The sequence below is a fragment of the Betta splendens genome, chromosome 7, assembly GCF_900634795.4.
Source record: "Betta splendens chromosome 7, fBetSpl5.4, whole genome shotgun sequence".
Lineage (NCBI taxonomy): Eukaryota > Metazoa > Chordata > Actinopteri > Anabantiformes > Osphronemidae > Betta > Betta splendens.
This window is the reverse complement of record NC_040887.2, coordinates 4,157,019-4,173,388: the sequence shown is the minus strand read 5'-3', so window position 1 is coordinate 4,173,388 and position 16,370 is coordinate 4,157,019.

Genomic DNA, 16,370 nt, shown 5'->3' with positions numbered 1-16,370 from the left:
AGCCTTCCAACACCTAATAATGCTGACGTGAAGATGGACTTTGACTAGAACGTCTTCTGACAGCGTGTCTAAATATGTGAGAGATGGAGGAGAGAGAGGGAGGGAGGAGAGAGGGTGGTGCCGTTCAACTGTTTTAGTGAGAGACGAGGTGGAAGATCGGTCAGATTTTGAGTGAGTTCAAGCGCGTTGCTTATTGCCTGGGTGTGTGGTTTGAGGCCTCATCCAGAATATCGATTGCCTTTGTGTGTGTAACGCTGCGCTTCCTCCTACTAACCTTAAAAAAGTGACTTCATAACACTCCATACAACACTTTATTGAAAATGGCCAGAGAGCCGTTCATTATACAGTTCTTGTCTGACCAAAGACCGAAGCGCTAATCTGCTTTGGTTCTGCAGCTGATGGAGTATAACCCATGGAAAGGCAATGTGGCACCAACACCATTTTTATAACAATACATGAAAATGGTGACAGCTGGAAGACAACAGCGAAATCAGATTACCATGACAACGCAATCTGTTCAGTGTCTTGTGCTTTTGCATGCTGTAAACAGTTGTTTTTAATTAGCAGATGACTGAAGCAAAAATAATTACTCATGGTCACAGCTGCCACGTCCACGTTTGTGCAGTCGGGTTAATATTTTAAATGCCAGTTGAAAAAGTTGCATCGATACATTTTGTTGGTTTGAATCCTCTCCCGTGACTCTCTCCACCGCTCCCCGACCGCGTGAAGATGAGGATGCTCTGTAATCCATGCTGAGTAACAGCCGATGAGAGTCACAGCGCTGGATCTGACCCGCGTCCTGTCGCTCTGCTGCTGCAGCTCCTTTCAACTCACCTGATCTGCACAGTCGACTCCCCGCCGTGCGCCTGATTTGTCCACTACACCCTCTAAGTGTATAAAAGAGAGAGAATGTGCAGACGAGGTGAAAAGCAGCTAATTTTGTATCTGCGTGCACGTGGATGCGACTTGAGCCAACGCGCCAGTCGTCATTCTCTCTTCCGGGGAAAATGTTCCAGGAGGACTTTGTGCTAAAATTCTCCCTCCACTCCTACCGCGTTTTGGTGCTCCTCTTTGTGAGTGGAAAGCTGAGTGTGAAAAGCCTGGTTAACCTAAGTCAGGGCCTTAGGGGATAGTAGAGTGCTGTATGCTACATGTTAGGGGCTTAATGATGGCTCACAGTCAACTCCAGCTCCACTCAGCCCTCACAGTTTGAGCGCACGTGAACTGTGTGTGCACGCGGGTTCACAAATGTGTGATTACACATCTGAATGTGCCTCTGTGTGTGTTTCCAAGATCAGGGGTTAACTACATAGGGCATGATGTCAAAGGCGGGTCGGTGGAACACTGCTGCTTCCACTCAGCGGTTGCCATGGAGACAGCACTGCTAATTCTTGACTGTTCCTCAACAGCTCTGCCGCTGATTTAGGTGTTATCTGCATTGATTTGGTCCCTTTTGCCAATTTCCTTATGGGGAGGAGATGTTTTAGGTTCCAACGCATCCGTCATCTCAATCCTTTCATGTTCATAACTGATGTTCATCTTTCTACCACAAAACAGTAGCACTTCAGAGACACTTTATCATCTTCGTTTCAGCCCTGCACGAGCACATTTTTCACTCTCCCTGAATTATTTAAAAAAAATGCCTCTAAAATTAATTTCCCATTGTTTTCACACATTTAACCACTGCCATTGAATTAGTTGTCCAGTAGTGTTTTATAGTTCCACAGCTCAAAGCTCACTTCAAGTACAAAAGTACAGTAACTGCGGTGCCACAGTAGTGTTTCCCGTCTCACTGCTCAACCCGCTGCTAATTACCTGGATCAGGTATGTGGAGTCTGGAAGACTGAAGTAAAATACGAGCTCACTCGTTTGCACACGCGCTCGGAGGTTTCAGAGATAAGCTTTCTTGAACAGTTGAAATCTTAGTGGAACAAAGGACAGAGCACACACACGTTTTTCATTTGGCCAAAGTACTGAAGTTCTCCCAATTGCTAGACAAGAAAGTCATTAAAAGTGGACAGTGGAAGTAGCAATCTTTTAAATGGAACTGACTGCAAAAGTTATCAAAACCACCAAATATTTTCTTATCTAAATTGAAACACTCAAAGCTCAGCAAGACATGCTTTTAGATATTAGAGCTGTGAAATGACAAACTCAGGACCTTTCATCTGATATTAAATTTGATTTGTACGTTTTTTTCCCCCTCAGATCTTTCATTTTTATCAAAGGAGAAGAGCTGAATCAAAGTGATAATACTGATGCTCTGAGGACACAGAAGATCTCTTTGGCAGAGAAAATAGGATCTTTGAATGGTTCTGCAGACTTTGTGCGCTTTGTACAATTGCCTTGTCAGATCACATTGAATTGCTAATCTTACAGTACCGAGTGCTTTTTATGCAGGGGAGTTGCTAAACTCTAATCAGTTAATTAACTGATTGCAGTACATAAGGCTGTTTCTAGCATGTACACAATATCTCAGTGTCTGATCAATACACCATCAGTCACCATATACTGTACAAGCAGAAGCGCCAGTGTTCCTTCACATTCTCATTGGGTTCAGTTAGATTTATACTGGGACCTATTTGGCAGAACAAATGAGTTTTAATTGATTTATATTTAACACTGTTTTTGGATACAGGATTTGTATTAATATAACTGTTGATACACATTTGATGCCTGACAGTGTCAGGACTCGGGCAGGCGGCGGACCCACATGCACAGCACGGAGGCAGGATACGATCAAAAAAAGGTTTATTTCTTACGGCAGGGTCAGGCAGTCCAGGTCATACACGGAAGTGTTCAGTGAGCGGTAAACAAGGGAGCAGGCAATCTCTGATTAAATGTCCAGGCAGGGTTCGGTACACAAACAGGCTCGGTAAAGGTACAAACGGGGATAAGGCAAACTCACGGTCAGGTAGTTAGTCCAGGTTCTTTTACAGGCAGGATACACGGAGCAAGGCAAAACGGGAACAGGCACGAGGAGCACGGACACGGAACACGAAAACACGGGAAACACGGGAAACACGGGAAACTAGGAACGCTCAGGAAACACGGAACACTAAGGAAACTCGGACTCTCAAGAAACACGCGACACTGATGAAACACGACAATCTGGCAGCGAACTAAGGACACAGGTGGTGGTTAAATACAGTGATTTGATTAACTGATTACCGACAGGTGTGGGTAATGAACTAGGGAGAACAGAACTGATAACAGGAAGTAAAGCAAGAACGGAAACAGAAACTGGGAGTGCTACCAAAATAAAACCGGAAATGGAACCTGGAACCAAAATAAGACAAGGAAACAACAGGAAACAAAACCCAGATCGTGACAGTACCCCCCCCCCCTATGGCGCCTTCCACGGCGCCCACGGAAGCCCCCCCCCCCCGAACCAGGGCGGGCGGAGGGTGGTCCCAGGCGGAGGGACCGAATCCCTACCCCTCAAGGCACACGAGCAGGGTGGGTGGAGGGAGGACCGGGGGAGGGCCAAAACACGAGTCCACACGACAAAACCAAGGTCCATGAACGGGGAAAAAACACGAAGTTCAGGGATTCCTTCACGGAGGGTGAAGGCGCGGCGAGATCCTTCTCAGCCGCCGCTGAGCCAGAGTGGCACTCCTAGTGCCCTTGAGCTGGGCCGATGTCCCCGGGGACCACCCCGCATGGCAGCGTCCTCCAGGTGGACGCTGATCCCAGAGACTGAGGAGTCGAGGCGGGCGTCGCCGCAGGAGGCAGCGCCACCCACGCAGCAGGATGCGCCGAGGGTGAGGCCACCAGTCCGGCAGCCGAACCAAGGACGAGGCAGGAACCAGCGGCGTCCTCCTTGGACCACCGCGACGAGAGACAGGAACCAGCGGCGTCCTCCTTGGACCACCGCGACGAGAGACAGGAACCAGCGGCGTCCTCCTTGGACCACCGCGACGAGAGACAGGAACCAGCGGCGTCCTCCTTGGACCACCGCGACGAGAGACAGGAACCAGCGGCGTCCTCCTTGGACCACCGCGACGAGAGACAGGAACCAGCGGCGTCCTCCTTGGACCACCGCGACGAGAGACAGGAACCAGCGGCGTCCTCCTTGGACCACCGCGACGAGAGACCGGAACCAGCGGCGTCCTCCTTGGACCACCGCGACGAGACACGGGAACCAGCGGCGTCCTCCTTGAACCACCGCGACGAGACACGGGTGCAGATGCGGCCGGAGCCGGACCGCCAGGAACCGATGCAGGAGCGGCCGGAGCCGGACCGCCAGGAACCGATGCAGGAGCGGCCGGAGCCGGGCCGCCAGGAACCGATGCAGGTACGGCCGGAGCCGCGACGGGAACGACACCCTCCTGGGGGTCGGCAGGAACTATGACGGGCGCGGCCCCCTCCTGGGAGTCCGCCGGGACTGCGACGGGCGCGACCCCCTCCTGGGAGTCCGCCGGGACTGCGACGGGCGCGACCCCCTCCTGGGAGTCCGCCGGGACTGCGACGGGCGCGACCCCCTCCTGGGAGTCCGCCGGGACTGCGACGGGCGCGACCCCCTCCTGGGAGTCCGCCGGGACTGCGGCCGGCGCGACCCCCTCCTGGGAGTCCGCCGGGACTGCGGCCGGCGCGACCTCCTCCTGGAGGTGTGCAGGAACTGCGGCCGGCGCGACCTCCTCCTGGAGGTGCGCAGGAACTGCGGCCGGCGCGACCTCCTCCTGGAGGTGCGCAGGAACTGCGGCCGGCGCGACCTCCTCCTGGAGGTGCGCAGGAACTGCGGCCGGCGCGACCTCCTCCTGGAGGTGCGCAGGAACTGCGGCCGGCGCGACCTCCTCCTGGAGGTGCACAGGAACTGCGGCTGGCGCGACCTCCTCCTGGAGGTGCGCAGGCACTGCAGCTGGCGCGACCTCCTCCTGGAGGTGCGCAGGAACTGCAGCAGGCGCCGCCTCCTCCTGGAGGTCCGCAGGAGCTGCAGCAGGCGCCGCCTCCTCCTGGAGGTCCGCAGGAGCTGCAGCAGGCGCCGCCTCCTCCTGGAGGCCGGCGGGCGCTGCGGCTCCGAGGGTGACAGGGACTGGAACGACCTCTCTCGGGCCGACAGGAACGAAGACTGGAACGACCGCCACAGGGCCGACAGGAACGGGAGTGGCCTCAACATGGCCGACGGGAACGGGAACTGGAGCGGCCTCAACATGGCCGACGGGAACGGGAACTGGAGCGGCCTCTACTTGGCCGACGGGAACGGGACCAGAGACAGGAACGCCCTCAACTTGGCCGACGGGAACGCCCTCAACTTGGCCGACGGGAACGCCCTCAACTTGGCCGACGGGAACGCCCTCAACTTGGCCGACGGAAACGCCCTCAACTTGGCCGACGGGAACGCCCTCAACTTGGCCGACGGGAACGCCCTCAACTTGGCCGACAGGGACAGGAACTGGAACGACCTCAACTTGGCCGACAGGGACAGGGACAGGAACTGGAACGACCTCAACTTGGCCGACAGGGACAGGGACAGGAACTGGAACGACCTCAACTTGGCCGACAGGGACAGGGACAGGAACTGGAACGACCTCAACTTGGCCGACAGGGACAGGGACAGGAACTGGGACGACCTCAACATGGCCGACAGGGACAGGAACGGCATCTACTTGGCCGACAGGAACAAGAACGGCATCTACTTGGCCGACAGGAACAGGAACTGAAACGACCTCAACATGGCCGACAGGAACAGGAACGGCATCTACTTGGCCGACAGGAACAGGAACGGCATCTACTTGGCCGACAGGAACAGGAACGGCAACTACTTGGCCGACAGGAACTGGAACGGCCGCAACATGGCCGACAGGGACTGGAACGGCCGCAACATGGCCGACAGGGACTGGAACGGCCTCAACATGGCCGACAAGAACAGGAACAGGGACTGGAACGGCCTCAACATGGCCGACAGGAACAGGAACAGGGACTAGAACGGCCTCAACATGGCCGACAGGAACGGCCGCAACATGGCCGACAGGAACGGCCGCAACATGGCCGACAGGAACTGGAACGGCGTCCCCTCCGGAGCTGGCATGACAGCTTACAGCTGCCGAGCTCGACGGGGGAGACGTCGGGCCTGATTGGGTGGACCTAACAGTTGTCAGACGGACGGTGCCCTCTGACTGGGACAAGGACTGAGCGTGACTGGACCGGACTGGGGCGTGACTCGACTGGACTGGAACATGGGCTAGACTCGGCTGGACCAGAGCGTGACTCAACTGAACGGGGACCTGGACTGGGCTCGACTGGACTGGGCTCGACTGGACTGGGCTCGACTGGACTGGGCTCGACTGGACTGGGCTCGACTGGACTGAAACCTGGACTGGACTCGACTGGAGCGGGGCTCGACTGAACTGGGCTCGACTGGACTGAGACCTGGACTGGGCTTGACTGAACTGGAACCGGGACTGGGCTCGACCGAACCGGGACTGGGCTCGACCGAACCGGGACTGGGCTCGACCGAACCTGAACAGGACTCGACTGAACTGGGGACTGAACAGGGCTCGACTGAACTGGGGACAGAACAGGGCTCGACTGAACTGGAGACTGAACAGGGCTCGACTGAACTGGAGACTGAACAGGGCTCGACTGAACTGGAGACTGAACAGGGCTCGGCTGGACTGGAGACTGAACAGGGCTCGGCTGGACTGGAGACTGAACAGGGCTCGGCTGGACTGGAGACTGAACAGGGCTCGGCTGGACTGAAGACTGAACCGGGCTCGGCTGGACTGGGGACTGGGCAACACACAGCTGAACTGGGGACTGGGCAACACACGGCTGAACTGGGGACTGGGCAACACACGGCTGAACTGGGGACTGGGCAACACACGGCTGAACTGGGGACTGGGCAACACACGGCTGAACTGGGGACTGGGCAACACACGGCTGAACTGGGGACTGGGCAACACACGGCTGAACTGGGGACTGGGCAACACACGGCTGAACTGGGGACTGGGCAACACACGGCTGAGCTGGAGACTGGGGCAAAACACGACTGAGCTGGAGACTGGGCAAAACACGACTGAGCTGGAGACTGGGCAAAACACGACTGAGCTGGAGACTGGGCAAACACGACTGAACTGGAGACTGAACAGCGCGCGGCTGAACTGGAGACTGAACAGCGCGCGGCTGAACTGGAGACTGAACAGCGCGCGGCTGAACTGGAGACGGGGGACCGCGTGAGTGCAGGAAGTCCTCCCAGCGGAACAAACATGGAGCTGGGCAGGCTGGTGCAGACACAACGGGCCGACGGGGCTGGGAGAAGGAAACCGAAACCATCGGCGGTGCGACTGGCGCTGGCGTGGTGCGGAGCGCGTCGCTTAACTCATCGTACCTCACGCACAGCCGCTCATAGAGGCGACGAACACTGGGGCGCTCCAACGCGCTGTCATCGTCCTCCAGCGTCAATATCGCCACCTCAACGGCGCTGCGCTGGTTCCTCGGGTTAACCGCCCGTCGGTAATCCTCCGCGAGGATCTCGAAATAATCACGTAGGTCGCTGGGTAGCTCGGCGCAAGTGAATTCCATGCTCCCTCGGGAGAAGAATATCCGCCGTACAAAAACAAGGGAAAAAAAAAGTCACTGACCTGACCGGAGGCTAAGTGCTGGCTGGGTCCAAGTTTGGCCAGATTGTTCTGTCAGGACTCGGGCAGGCGGCGGACCCACATGCACAGCACGGAGGCAGGATACGATCAAAAAAAGGTTTATTTCTTACGGCAGGGTCAGGCAGTCCAGGTCATACACGGAAGTGTTCAGTGAGCGGTAAACAAGGGAGCAGGCAATCTCTGATTAAATGTCCGGGCAGGGTTCGGTACACAAACAGGCTCGGTAAAGGTACAAACGGGGATAAGGCAAACTCACGGTCAGGTAGTTAGTCCAGGTTCTTTTACAGGCAGGATACACGGAGCAAGGCAAAACGGGAACAGGCACGAGGAGCACGGACACGGAACACGAAAACACGGGAAACACGGGAAACTAGGAACGCTCAGGAAACACGGAACACTAAGGAAACTCGGACTCTCAAGAAACACGCGACACTGATGAAACACGACAATCTGGCAGCGAACTAAGGACACAGGTGGTGGTTAAATACAGTGATTTGATTAACTGATTACCGACAGGTGTGGGTAATGAACTAGGGAGAACAGAACTGATAACAGGAAGTAAAGCAAGAACGGAAACAGAAACTGGGAGTGCTACCAAAATAAAACCGGAAATGGAACCTGGAACCAAAATAAGACAAGGAAACAACAGGAAACAAAACCCAGATCGTGACAGACAGCACCTTAACTTAAACTTAAACTTCAGCACTGGCATCCCTATAACCACACCATCAGTTGTGCCACAGAGTGCATTACTAGAGGAGGCAGCTATATCAACCATTACAACCCTAAAGGCTATTTTGCTTTAGAGTATTGAAGTAATTAGTAAACACATACAATCTATTATTATTATTATTATTATAATTATTATTATTATAATTATTATTATTACCATATATTATCAGTATATCATGGGTATGAAAAACTCTTTAAACATGTTTGTGGAGGGGTGAAAGTACCCCTATGTTTATATATATATACATAGTATAGTATGGAGTGCAGTGCTTTTTAAAAAAATATTTTATTTACATTTTGAGAATCCCATGGGGCCCCATATGTGCTAAACTCTCCGGTGCCCAACCATAACATCCCCAAACACGCATACGACTATTACACAACAGCCAGCAAACAATTCTATTTGCCTTCCCCCTGACACGGCTTCTTTTGTTGCAGCATTAAAGGCGGAGAGATTATTTCCTCTATTTCCAGGGAAATGGATTTTATATCAGTTGTGTGTTTGTAAATCAGTCCTCCATTTCGAAGAAAGCAGGGGGTATTACTCTTATCTCCTCCACTGTATTTGTAAAAGCGCAACAATATAAGTTACAATTCCTCAGATTTCCTACTAGCTTACCTTGGGAGCATGTTTTTACCGCTACAACTGGCATATCTCAAATTGAATAAATCAATTATGGTTCAAAGACAGAAAAAAATAAACGTTTTGTGCCATTTTTAAAACCGATTTGCTTTTTTTTTTACCTTGTTGTGAGATGTTTCATGAATGATTATCATCCTCGGAACCTCCCAAAACTAAGGAACATGGTCATAAATCACAATCCATTAGAATTAGACAGTCAGTTAAAGCAAATGCAGATCATTACCTTCAACTGAATTAAATTCAGTTTTGCATGACTTTGTATTGCACTGTTTAGTAATGTTGATCCCAGCTTGCTGCGCTGTGGGATAAAAGAACGAACCCACTGGTCATTTCAGATTTATTAAATCGTACAGTGAGTCTGATCAGAGATGGAAATCGATGAAGATGATTTGGACCGAGGCAATTTGATTGAAATCTGTGGGGCTTAGGTCATTTATGAGATCTGCGAAACCTAATGTGATTACCCATACCTCCCTGGAACCCCCCCCCCCACCACCACCACCGTCTTCCACCTCCTTCTCCGTCTCTCGTTTCATTCTTCACTGGATCTGTCACTCAGTCCTGAAATATTCATGCCCGGCTCTGAAAAATGAATGCTTCTGCCAAAAGGAGCAGAAGTTGAAGAGAGAAGTTAGTGGTTTGGATAGATACTCTGTCATGATGAAAGTGACAGAGGGCCTTGAGTCAAACTGTTGCTTCAGGAAATGTGCAGGATGTGACGGCTCGCGGTGGCAGACGTGAGTGATTGTGCCTGTGCGTTTGCATGTGAAGATGTTGGGCAGTACAGTAGCGTTATGCTATTTTAGGTGAGGGGAGCTAATGGGAGCTAATAGCTAATAAGGAGACTCACAGCGCGCAGTAATGAATGAATGCTCAATTTGTGTTACTGTCACACGAATGATTGAGAGGAGAGTTCTCCCATATTTGATCTCAGGATTCTACAGGTTGACAAGACTGACAGGATTAGTACACAAGCGTCTGAGATCATCATTTGAGGCATCCATTCATTGTACATAGTGAAAATAATGGACCTTCATTAGAGGCTCTCTCTCCCCTCTTTCTTTCTCTCTCTCTGATCTTTCTATTTAATTGGCTGCAGAGTTTCTCGGCTCCGTCTCCACAAACTACATTCTGTATTGATCCTCCTTCCTTGGCTTCACAGGCTCTGCTTCCCATAGTTATCCCATCTACTGCTGGTGTCTCTATCAGCTGGCCTCACACGCATTCTCTCACACACACCCTGGAGAGCATGAGCACTTAAATAGTGCCTCTTTATGAAGTCTTGTATAAAGACGTGGGAAATTAAATTGGGCAGAATTCGTCACAGTCGATCCGGCAGGTCTTTTCTTTAGGTCTTCCTTTTTTTGGTAATAACTTTGGCACGACTTCTTTCAAATAAATAAATATTAAAAGCAGATTTTTATATGGTCTTTAAAAGTTTGATTCATAGGAACATTTCCAGCAGGTGATATTTCAGCAGTTCATCTTGGTCGCAATTTAGTCAATATGCAGCATGTAACTTTTGAGAAACTCATTTCTTCATGAGACTCACATTTAAATCTTGCTGTTGCTCTAAAATGCGTTGCATCAGTCCAAACCAGTCCAGTCAGTCCAGTTTCATTCACTGTGTATAATTCTGACTTTAGACTTTGCAAAAAACAGACAATATAGGAAATTATAACTTTTTTTATGAAATTAGCATTTTGAAAGAGTGAAGCCCATATTTAGTTCTACACTAAAGTAAGTGGGTGAACTCAACAAGAAATAAATGTCTGAAAGGCCCCTGCTGATGTGGTAATGGTGCTAAAAAAGGCAGACACTGAAGCTGGTCTAACCTTCCCCACATCACTTAGCTCTAAATGCCTGCTGATTTCCAAGATGATAGACACACCTCTGCCAAGCCAGAGATTTGTCGGACCTGTCAGGGTCACACAACCAGGAGCACTAATAAATAATGCACGCGGGCTGTGGAGGCTGTGCACAACGCGCAGCTCGACTGGCACACAGTCGACTTGTGTACAAACATACTTACAGCATCAGCGGGTCTGGAACAAGATGTTAGCATTGATATTCATGCTGTTCCACGCGCATACACTAAAACGCACATGCGCTTGTGTGCAGCGTCCCACAGGTAGCTAATGCACAATAACATTGTTTCCAGCACGCTACGCTATTAATCATGGATGAACCCCTGCATCACTGACAAAGCAGTCTAATCTCACTGGGACGGGTGCGAGCACACACACACACACACACACACACACACACACACACACACACACACACACACACACACACACACACACACACACACACACACACACACACTCTCTGACGGGAGAGTGTGAATATGTACACGCTCAGACACACATGAATTTTATCAGTCTAATCTCATAGGAAAGAGCATGCTCTGACTGGCAAACAGAGAATTAATGCAGAGCAGGGGCTCCCCTCCCCTCTGCCTCCCCCCTGTCTCAATCTTTACTTATCTGTCTCTCTTATGTCCTTTTCCTTCTCTCGCTCTCTCTCTCGTCTTGCCTCCTTTTTTTGTCTTTGTTTTTTGTGGAAAACAACTAGACAACCTCTGCAGACAGGCTGGTGACGCCAACAGACTGGTGTTCCTGGCAACAATCAACATTTTTTACCTCGTGCTTCCACTGTAATAACTGAAAAAAAAAACCCCAGTCATGCGTGAATACACACATAGACACACATTCAGTGACTAAGCAAACTAATGGCCTGAGGAAAAGCGAGGGAACAGAGGCAGCACTGGAGCCGAGCAGGCGAAAACACACAGTTGTGCAGTTTCCTGCGTTTGTGAGTTCACGTGTTTGCAGACTGACGACGGCTAATGAGAGGAATCGGTACCGAACGCTTACGTCTGAGCAAACAGGCTGGGGCGGAGGTTAAACGCCGGTGTGGATGGAAACACCTGTACGCATGCATGCATTCACAAATCACAAACGGCTCTTTGAGAAGCAAATCCTCCTCCAGCTGCTTCTTACACACACATCTGACAGCACTGTTGGAACACACAATGACATCCTGTCCCTTTAACGCCCACCTCTGTTCCAGTCCCTTCTCCCTTGGCCCTCTGACTGCCTGCTTTGTACCCTGACAGATATACAGCTCCTGGCTGCACTACAGGGCTCTGGGGAATGGAGATACAAATGTCACAGTATCTGCAGTATCACGGTCCAAAACCAGCGCTGTAGCCTGTGGCAATGAACAGCAATGAGGGCATTGACACCACAGTGGTTTGGATATAACCACACAAAACAAGACGAACCGAAATCACTCTAGACACAGCAAAAATTGGATGTGATGAATCTAACACTCTTTAGTTCTGTACAAAGCATTTAACTTCTGGCCTTCAGGCTAATCTCTCCCTTTTTTCTGCGGTGCAATCAAGGGGTTAAACTTTAAAGCCTCGCTTTAAAGTCATGAGTCTTTATTTCACTTCTTGTCGTGTAGGGTAAACTGGCCTCTAATCTCCGATACAAACATGGAGGACCCACAAATGTTCTTCCGTCTGTGTATACAGTATCTAACACAGTGTATCTATGTGTCCTTTAATTTGCCTGGCTAATGCAGCACTCTAGCATAGTGATAAGAGAGTGTAATCTTCTTAGGTGTGGCGAAAGCTTAATCAATATTAACATATTCCTCAGCTCCCTCTCCATTGAATAATTGATATCCCCACACAGTCTTGCTGAGAATGAAATAAGATGTAGGAGTATTAAAATAACTTCCCCGAGATAAAAGAAAATTGATTAAAAAAAGATGGCTGAAAATTAAAGAGAAGGAAAGGGAGCCTAAGGGATTGGACTTTGCATACAAATGAAGAAAAGGGGATGGGGTGGAGAAAAGAGGAACTTTAGGGAAGTTATGAGCCCATTTATCTAACTCCAGTCATTGCACACTCAGCTGGCTGGGTTTCACCAAACCAATCAAAGCGGTTAATCTGAGGGATCCACTGTTGCCTCACCAATCCCTGACCTCCGTGTAAAACACGTAGTTATTAATCAGCCGTTGCTCTTCTGTAATTTCCGCATGATTACCTCTTCATTAAAACTTGCAGCAGTGACATCTCAGAGTTCATCTGACGGGCTGCTCCTCTGGTCCTAACATCCTAAGCACATTCTCCGGGCCTAACGGACCGTGCCTGAGGCCTCTGGCCAACTTGGGTAATAATTCTCCAGCAAGACTGATAATTAGAATTAATTGATGTTTTTAAAAGCGGTTTCCAGTAGTTTAAGGGGTATATTTAAAGTCATTCCGGCCAGCAACAAATCGCTACACTACTGAGAAAAGCGCTGTACTGTACATTTAATCCTCTGCAGTGCTCAATTGCAGTTTAGGATTAAGAGGAATCATGTATTTGGACCATCTCTGCGCAATCGCATCACTGCTGACACCTACTGTACCACCCACGGGGCCGGCGGCACAGTTTGCAGGCTGAGGAGGCACCGGAGACAGGTTCTCGTCATAACGCACAGCTCACCAACGCCCCGAGCGTCATTAGACAAGGCACAAATTCAGGCCGTCTCCAGGTGGCTGCGCTCACATGAGCAACGCATGAAGGGCAAATGTTTGCAAGGCGCTGAGCGGCGTGTGCGTGACAGCTGTGCTCAGCCTGTGAGGGAAGAGCTGATGGGTGAAAATGAGATGTCAGCGCATGAGGAAGAGGTTTGTTGCAGCCGCATGCTGTGAGCGCAGCGCAACGCCACGTAAATACAAACACGTGTGTGTGTGTGTGTGTGCGCGTGCGTGCGTCTGTGCGTGTGTGTCTGTGCGTGTGTGTGCGCGTGTCAGCCTGAGTGTGCGTGTGTGTGTGTGTGCGTGTGTGTGTTTGCGTGTGTGTGTGTGTGTGTGCCCGCGTGTGTGTGTTTGTGTTAGTGTGTGTGTGTGCGCGTCTGCCTGTGTGTGCATGTGTGTGTGTGTTTGCGTGTGCGTGTGTGTGTGTGTGTGTGTGTGCGTGTGGGTGTTTGCATGTGTGTGTGTGTGTGTTTGCGTGTGTGTGTGTGTGCCCGTGTGTGTGCGCGTGTGCCCATGTGTGTGTTACGTGGCCCTCGTGTGCATGTGTCAGTGGCCCCCAAGCCTCTTCAGCTGGCGTCTCATTCATTCAGCACTGTATCACATTCCCTGCGTCTCCTCTTGACAGGCAGCTGACGTGCAGCGAGGTGAGATAGCTGCGCCGATCAATGTCTTCGATCTACACACACTGACAGTTACTAACGCACTCACAGAGCCATCATTCATGATTAACTATTGTTTTTTTTATTCGCAAAAAAATACAATTAAGCTCATGCTGTCTATCCTCCTTTAATCCTAAACAGAATCAACCATCTGTCAGAATTAATGGTTGGAGGATTGGCTCTAGTTGTTGAAAAGCTTTCATAGGTGGCTGTCACGATAAATTATGACAATGCAATTAAGAAGGACTGAAATCATTTCCATGCTCCGCTTTAGTGTTATTATTTTAATAGCAGACATTAAGATGTTGAATTCATTGCCGGATTCCAGCCGTTTGTGCTGCGCTCTCCTGCTTTTGACTAATCACACTCAAGCCCATTAACTGTCTGTCCTAATTAAGATGTGCTGATACACACACTGGCTTCACTGTCTGGGGGTCAGGTTCTGCTTGGTGTAGAAAAGAAGCGTTATGATAACTGAACTGAACTGGCTGAAAACAAATACCCGTGCCTCACACTAGGCAGGTGTCATTCAGGATGTGGAGAGCAGAAATTGATCAGAGGTGTTCCAGAATCAATGGAAGCTATAAAATGACCCCAGTCTTTACAAGAGTTATACACATGATACACCCCCCCCCCCCAATAGACACACACACACACACACACACACACACAACCCCACACACCACCACACACACACACACACACACACACACACACACACTATCGATAGAGATAGATAGATATATAGATATATATAGATAGATATAGAGAGAGATATATCTCTATATATATATCTATCTATATATATATATATATTATATATATATATATATACCACTCTATTCCACCCTCCGCGGGTGGTCTCATCCACTTTCCAAGCTCGGGTCCTCTACCAGAGGCCAGGGAGCTTGAGGGTTCTGCGCAGTATCCTTGCTGTTCCTAGGACTGCACTTTTCTGGACTGAGATTTCAGATGTTTTTCCAGGGATCTGTCGTAGCCACTCCTCCAGTTTGGGGGTCACAGCCCCTAGTGCTCCGATCACCACAGGCACCACTGTGGCCTTCACCTTCCAAGCCTTCTCCAGTTCTTCTCTGAGCCCTTGGTATTTCTCTAGTTTCTCATGTTCCTTTTTCCTGATGTTGCCATCGCTTGGTATTGCCACATCCACCACTACGGCTTTCCTCTGCTCTTTATCCACCACCACAATGTCTGGTTGGTTTGCCATTACCATTCTGTCAGTCTGGATCTGGAAGTCCCACAGGATCTTGGCTCGCTCGTTCTCTACCACCTTGGGAGGTCTTTCCCACTTTGACCTTGGGGTTTCCAGTCCATACTCCGCGCAGATGTTCCTGTATACTATGCCAGCCACTTGGTTATGGCGTTCCATGTATGCTTTCCCTGCCAGCATCTTACACCCTGCAGTTATGTGCTGGACCGTCTCTGGGGCCTCTTTGCACAGTCTACACCTTGGGTCTTGTCTGGTGTGGTAGATCTCTATGGCTCTGGTGCTCAGGGCCTGCTCCTGTGCAGCCAGGATGAGTGCCTCTGTGCTGTCCTTCAGCCCAGCCCTTTCAAGCCATTGGTAGGATTTGTTGAGATCAGCCACTTCAGTTATGTTCCGGTGGTACATCCCGTGCAAGGGCTTGTCCTCCCATGATGGTCCCTCTTCCAGCATCTCATCCTCTGTGCTCCACTGCCTGAGACATTCACTCAACACGTCATCTGTGGGGGCCTTATCCTTGATGTACTTATGGATCTTGCATGTTTCATCCTGGATAGTGGCTCTCACGCTTACTAGTCCTCGGCCTCCTTCCTTGCGGCTAGCGTACAGTCTCAGGGTGCTGGATTTGGGGTGGAACCCTCCATGCATGGTGAGGAGCTTTCGTGTCTTAACATCTGTGGTCTGTATCTCTTCCTTTGGCCACCTTATTATTCCCGCAGGGTATCTGATCACTGGCAGAGCGTAGCTGTTTATTGCCCGGGATTTGTTCTTGCCATTGAGCTGGCTTCTTAGGACTTGCCTTACTCGTTGGAGGTATTTGCCTGTTGCCGCATTCCTTGTTGCCTGTTCAAGGTTGCCGTTTGCCTGTGGTATTCCAAGGTACTTGTAATTGTCCTCAATGTCTGCTATTCTTCCTTCTGGGAGTGAGACCCCTTCTGTGTGGATTACCTTGCCTCTCTTTGTCACCATCCTCC